We start from the raw sequence: 7524 nt of genomic DNA, 5'->3' as shown, positions 1-7524 counted from the left end.
GAGGAGGCTCTGAAAGTCTAGTTTTGAGGGTGGGGCTGCTGGAGGAAAAGCTCGAAGGGATCAGGCTCGAAACTGAGAAGAAGACAGAAGGGTCAGGCTGTCGGATCAGATTGGGCCAATCTTGAAGATTCTGTGATTCCGGCCAAACCACGAGAGGTTTTGAGCTCAAATTTTTGGGTAAGCTTCCTGAGACATTTTGGAATATGTTTGTAGAATAATTATTTCAAAATAAGATTTAGAACTATGAGTAATTTTAGCTGTAAGTTGAATCTGGATTCTAGGGATGAAAAAGGAACTGCTAGAGTGAAAAGCTCCTAAGCAATCAAGGTGAGTGGCTAAAATGTTTTGACTAAAACATTTGCTTAAAATGTTTGATTACAATGTATTATAGAAAGCATGTTTTAAAGAAGATTATTCTCATGCCAGCTAATTTTACAAAGTGAATTCCAAGCAAACCATGAGTTATGTTTTAAATGCATGCATGTGTAAGAAATTGTTGAAAAGTGATTTATATATGTTAAATATACTCAGCATGCGTTAGTACCTTTAAAGCCATGTTTTCATATGTGTTATACTTTACATGCTTTAAAGAGAAAGTCATTTATGACTACTTTTACTTAAAACGCAATACCGAAGACATTTGAGAAGTTATCCACCCAACTAGATACTGAAGGACATTTGAGAAGGTATCTATTGGTACTGAAGGACGTTTGAGAAGGTACCAAACCAATTAGATACTAAAGGCTGTTTGCGAAGGTATCTAAATAGAAGTACCTAAGGTATGACGGTACTTAGTATGGCCACGTGCACGTAGGTAGTTAGAGTCAGAGATTGAGCAAAAAGGGTTCTCTCTTGACTAGCAGTTGGTGTTGGGATTGTTTTATCCACATTAAGGATTATGATTAAACCAACTTTATATGTTTTATGCTTGGAAAATGTTTATACTGCAATACAAGTACTGTAGAAGCTTATATTTTAGTTAAACTCTTTATAGAGATTTGCATGAGAATCAATTATCTTTCTTAAGTCACTCACTGGGCGTAATCNTTCAAATGTTTTCTTCCCCCCCTCCCCCCCCAAGCGGTCAAATCCTCTGAAGATAGCTCTGCATCTGCTCTGCCACTAAAGGAATAAGAGATTTGTAACCCGTCGGTTTAGGTGGTTACTGTTAATATTGTACACATGTTATTGTTGTTCATATATGGACTAGAGTTTATGGGTTTTGGGTTTTGGGATTTGTGAATCTAGTGTTGTAATGACTCTAAATATGTTATGTTTCTGAATTAATAAATTTTGGCCTAAAGATATTCCGCTGTATATGAGTTTTATATTAGTATCAAAGTTATTCCACAACAGTTAATAGGCAGTAAGTGTCAGCCACAGGGTTGATAACTACTGCAATCACGCCCTTTCCTAGGCTAAGAGGGTGGTCTGGGTGGGGTGTGACAGCTTGGTATTAGAGCAAAGGTTTACATAAAACCTGGGAGAAGGTTGAGTATAAAGTTTGGGTTGATACCAGCTTAGTATAAGAGCAAAGGTATACGTAAACTTGGGAAAGGTTTAAGCTAGTTTAGTATTAAAGCATAAGGTATTGGGTGAAAGAGAGAGTTCATGCATTAGATTAAGTCCCATAGATAAGTCCTTAACATGTGTACTTAATAATTAGGCAAAGATGCTGAGGAGAAGTGGAAAGCGGAGCAAGCAGACTGAGGAGAGGAATGTTGACCCTACCAGCGGAGGTCCTGAAGTTAGACGGGACCCAGATCTGAAGGGGAAAAGAGTTAGAGACTCAGGAGAGCAGGAAACAACTTCTGCAAACAAGTCGAGTACATTAAGGGTAGGTGTAGAACCCCAAATGGAGGATCGAGTATTTGATAAAATCACTCAAAGATTGGCAGCGAGTGTAGGATCGATTCAAAACGATCCAGAAAAGAACTTTGGTGTCGAGAGGCTGAAAGCTTTAGAAGCCATGACATTCGATGGAGCCACAGATCCAGTAGATACTGAGATCTGGTTGGATTTGATTGAGAAATTTTTTAAGGTTATGAGGTGCCCTGAGGACTGTAAGGTCGAGTTAGCGGCATTCTTGCTGCAGAAATGGGCTGAGAAGTGATAGAAAGTGATAGAAGCCAGAAGGAATAGTTCAGAAACTATAACTTGGACTGAGTTTAGACAAGTATTTGAGGATAAATTCTACCCTAGTTCTTTTAAAGAAGCAAAGAAGGAAGAATTCCTTAGGCTAACTCAGGGAGTGATGTTGGTTACTGAGTATGAACAAAGATTTACTGAGTTATCTCAGTATGCCCTTCCGATCATCACGGAAGAGAAGGAGAGGTGTAGAAGATTTGAGAATGGCCTAAGAAAGAAGATACGTACACCCGTTACCTCTACATCCAATTAGGTGAATTTCACTCAGTTAGTTGAGACCGCTATCCGAGTAGAGCAGAGTATAGCAGGGGAAGATGTACTCCAGCCAGGTGAAGGACAGTTTAGAATGCCTGGAGAAACGCGAAGTAGGAGATTTAGACCCCCGTTCTCTGGACAATCGGGTATAAGAAGCTTTGGAGGCATGAGCCAAAAAAGTTCAAGTCGAAAGAGGTCAAGACCTACAGCTGGACAGAGTGGTAGATCAGTATCAGGTCGTGCTAGCGAGTCAGTAGCTAGTACATGGAGGAAACCACTTTGTATAAATTGTGGAAGGCCTCATACATGAGTATGTTTTGGCAATAGGAATGTGTGCTTCTAGTGCGGACAAGCGGGACATTTCAAGAGAGATTTTCCTCAGCTAGGTCATGGAGCACAGAGTGAGCAAAAAGAAGTTACACAGACTGTAAACCAACCTAGAACGACCCGAACTAGAGGAGAGGGATCTAGTATAGCTAAGCAGAAAGAGGTAGCTGGACGACCCCAACAACAACAGCAGCAACAGCAGGGTAGAGTATACGCTATGACACACCAGGAAGCGGAAGAGCCTTTAGATGTCGTAACTGGTACGATAGCTTTATGTAATTAATCCACGTATGCATTATTTGATCCTGGTGCTACGCACTCATTCATATCTAGCATGTGTGCATTACATATAGATAGAGTGCCTGAGCATATGAATGAGGATTTGTTTATCTCTACACCTGTAGAAGATACTCTAGTTGTACATGAGTATTATAGGAATTGTGAACTAATTCTTGGAAATTAGAGTTTTTGGGTTAACTTGATTCAATTAGAATTACTAGAATTTGATGTTATCCTAGGTATGGATTTTCTAAGTAACCACTATGTCACTATGGATTGTTTTAAGAGAGAAATAGTGTTTAGGAATCCAGGTGAAAAAGAAATAACCCTGGTGAGAAGTAAAAGAATACTTCCAGGAAGTTAAATATCAGCAGTAAAGGCTCGGAAATTATTGAGTAAAGGATGCGAAGCCTATTTAGCCTATGTAGTAGTTTCACAGGATAAGAAACTGACACTTGAGGATGTACCTGTGGTACAAGAATTCTTAGATGTATTCCCTGAAGAATTATCAGGCTTACCACCTGTCAGGGAAATAAAGTTTACATTGAGTTAGTTCCAGGTGCAACACCTATATCCCAAGTACCATATAGGATGGCACCAACAGAACTGAAAGAGTTAAAAGTTCAGTTACAGGAACTTGTAGATAAGGGTTACATTAGACCCAGTGTGTCGCCTTAGGGAGTGCCAGTCTTGTTTGTTAAGAAGAAAGACGGTACTCTTAGATTATGCATAGACTATAGACAGTTGAATAAAGTGACCATTAAGAATAAGTACTCATTGCCTCGTATAGATGATCTTTTCGATCAGTTAAAGGGAGCCACGATGTTCTCTAAGATAGATTTGAGATCAGGTTATCACCAGTTGAAGGTGAAAGACACTGATGTTCCAAAGACTGCATTCAAAACTAGGTATGAACATTATGAGTTCCTAGTAATGCCGTTTGATTGACAAATGCTCTTACGGTATTTATAGACTTGATGAATAGGATATTTCATCATTATTTGGATCAGTTTGTGATAGTTTTCATAGATGATATACTAGTGTATTCTAGTAGTGTAGAGAAGCATAAAAAACATCTAAGGATGGTGTTACAGATTCTAAGGGAAAAGAAGTTATATGCCAAATTTAGTAAGTGTGATTTTTGGTTAAATCAAGTCGTATTCCTTGGGCATATAGTTTCAGCTGACAGAGTTAGCGTTGATTCCCAAAAGATAGAAGAAATAGTCGACTCGGAACGACCCCTGAATGTAACTGAAGTACGCAGTTTTCTGGGTTTAGCGGGTTATTATAGGAGATTCGTAGAGGGTTTTTCTAAGATAGCTCTACCATTGACAAACCTGACAAAAAAAGATGCGAATTTTGAGTGGTCACCAGAATACGAGCATAGTTTTCAAGTATTGAAAAAAAGGTTAGTGTCAGCACCAATATTAACTCTACCTACACCAGGTAAGGAGTTTGAGGTTAATTGTGATGCATCCCGATAAGGGTTAGGATGTGTGCTGATGCAAGAGGGAAAGATAGTAGCTTATGCTTCTTGACAATTAAAGAAGCATGAATGTAACTACCCTACACATGATTTGGAGTTAGCAGCATTTGTGTTAGCTCTAAAGTTGTGGAGACATTACCTGTTTGGTGAGCGATGTCATATATTCACGGATCATAAAAATCTAAAGCATATATTTGATTAGAAGGAACTGAACTTGAGATAAAGAAGATGGCTCGAGTTGATCAAGGATTATGACTGTACCATTGACTATCACCCAGGTAAAGCAAATGTGGTAGCTGATACTTTAAGTCGAAAAACTAGATCAGTTAGAGCTAGTATCAATTCAGTGAAGGGTACACTGATTCATGAATTGTATAATGCTAGGGCAGCATTATCAATCGGTCAAAAAGGAGGGTTATTAGCTTCATTTCAAGTGTGTCCTACACTCGTAGAAGATATTCTACGTGAGCAATTAAAAGATTCTGATTTTCAGAAGTTAGCTGAAGAAGTAAATAAAGGATTGAGGACGGACTACCAATTAAGAGCTGACAGAGTGCTATTGAAAGAAAGTAGGATATGTGTACCTAAGGACTTAGCACTTAAACAAGCTATTCTAGAGAAGGCACATAGTTTGGCCTATACTATGCATCCAGGAAGTACGAAGATGTACAGACCATTAAAGAGATCGTACTGGTGGCCTAGTATGAAAAGAGAAATAGTGGAGTATGTTGACAGGTGCCTAATATGTCAACAAGTTAAACCAGAAAGACAGAGGCCAGCAGGATTACTTAATCCACTCCCAGTACCAGAGTGGAAATGGGAGCATATTACGATGGATTTCTTGTTTGGATTACCTAAGACACCAGCGAGCTATGTTGGTATATGGGTAATTGTGGATAGATTGACAAAAATAGCTAAGTTTTTATCTGTTAAAGTTACTTATACCCTAGACCAATTAGCTAAGCTATATGTTGATCGAGTTGTGAGTCAGTTTTGGACTCTAGTTTCAATTGTATCAGATCGAGACTCCAGATTTACATCAAAGTTTTGACCTAGTTTGCAGAAAGCTATGGGAACCAAGTTATATTTTAGTATCGCTTTTCATCCACAGACGGATGGTTAGTCTAAGCGAACAATCCAGACATTAGAGGACATGTTGAGAGCATGTGTGTTGCAATTTAAGGGGAGTTGGGATACGCATCTGTCGTTAATCGAATAACAATAGTTACCATTCAAATATCAGGATGGCACCGTATGAGGCACTATACGGAAGGCCATGTAGAACTCTGATATGTTGGAATGAAGTCGGTGAAAGGAAATTACTAGGTCCAGAACTTGTGCAACAAAAATTAGACAACGTTAAGATTATAAGAGATAATCTTAAGACGGCTCGAAATAGGCAAAAGAGTTACGCTGATAAGCGTAGATGAGAATTAAAGTTTGAAGTTGGTGATAAAGTATTTCTGAAGTTATCTCCGTGGAAAGGAATACTCAGGTTCAGTAGGAAAGGGAAATTAAGCCCAAGATATATTGAACCTTATGAGATAATAGAAAGAGTCGGTCTAATGGCATATAGATTGGATTTACCTCTAGAATTATCTCGTATTCATGATGTGTTTCATGTGGCAATGCTTAGAAAGTATGTGCCCGATCCTACCCATGTGTTTCCTGAACAACCGGTACAGTTGAGAGAAAATTTGTCCTATGAAGAGGAACCAGTGGAGATTATTGACAGAAAAGAATAGGTCTTAAGGAATAAGACAATCCCATTGGTAAAGGTACTATGGCAAAACCATAGCACGAAAGAAGCAACATGGGAAGCCGAAGAGCAAATCAGAAACAAGTACTCGCAGTTGTTTAGTTGACAGACTTGTAGCGAAATTTCGAGGACAAAATTTTTATAAGGGGGAGGTAAATGTGAACCCCGAATCCTAATTTCTCTACTTGAGTATGTTCCCTACTAAGACTAGTGTGATGAGTAGGTTGATGTGGACTAGTGTGGAATGGTAGAGGAAAAAGTCGAGATTTGAAGGAAAGAGAAAATTTGGAAGTTTAACTCCTGGGGAAAATTTGGAAAATATGGCTAAGTATAGAATTTTGTGTGGGATGCGTTGGAAGGGACCAATGTGTTGGAATGGTGTGTTGGATGTGTTAGATGATGGATGCGTTGGATGCATTGAATGATGGATACGTTGGATGCATTGGATGTGTTGGATGATGGATACGTTGGATGTGTTGGATGAGTTGGTGAAGGAAGGAAAATGGAAGTGAGGCATTGGGATGGCACGAGGGTTGGAGGGTGGCATGCGTCGGGTAACCTTGGCCAAATGCCCAGCCATGCGTCGAGCTGATTCGACCAGGTAGTAATATTCTTTGTTTCTCTCTTCATTTTCGGATTCCTATCTAATGACCCGGGACGTAATCCGGGGCGTGAAGAATAAAAAAAATCTGATTTTTTTCCTTGCTTGATTTTGAAATGTTCTTAACATTTTATCTATTCTACATCTTTCCTCAACTATAAAAAAATACCAAGTAATTGACAGAAACGGAAAGAGAGGGATTCGAACCCTCGGTACAAAAAAATCGTACAACGGATTAGCAATCCGACGCTTTAGTCCACTCAGCCATCTCTCCCCAAATTGAAAAAGGATAATTACTATCATACATTGTATAAAAAATGAATGAAATTGTAAACCCTCTTTTATCTCTCTTTATTATCTTTATCCCCCCTTTTATTATTTATATAGATATATATATTATAGTCATATATAATTACATTGTATATAGATAATTATCTAGATATATCGATGGATATCTATCTATAAATCGATAAAAACTTTTTTTGATTAGCAATTCAATTCCATTTAGATAAATTAGATCGATCGAGCAGCCTCGGCCAGTGCCCATGTAATGCGTCGAGCAGCCTCGGCCAGTGCTCTTGCAATTCGAATAGCCTCGGCCAGACGCCCCTGCCATGCTTTGAGCGGCCATACGTTGAGCGCCTTGTCAAGCAGCCATACCATACGGTG

General features: G+C 39.0%; 1 non-coding gene across 1 annotated transcript; it reads right to left on the bottom strand.

Moving 5' to 3' along the window:
- Positions 1-7041: 7041 nt before the first annotated feature.
- On the bottom strand, positions 7042-7129 carry TRNAS-GCU. Its single transcript has one exon. It is a non-coding gene; the product is annotated as a tRNA-Ser (tRNA).
- Between the last annotated feature and the right edge of the window lie 395 nt (positions 7130-7524).

Source organism: Benincasa hispida, chromosome 2, assembly GCF_009727055.1.
Source record: "Benincasa hispida cultivar B227 chromosome 2, ASM972705v1, whole genome shotgun sequence".
In the NCBI taxonomy this organism is placed as follows: Eukaryota; Viridiplantae; Streptophyta; class Magnoliopsida; order Cucurbitales; family Cucurbitaceae; genus Benincasa; species Benincasa hispida.
This window is presented reverse-complemented; position numbering and strand designations above follow the sequence as displayed.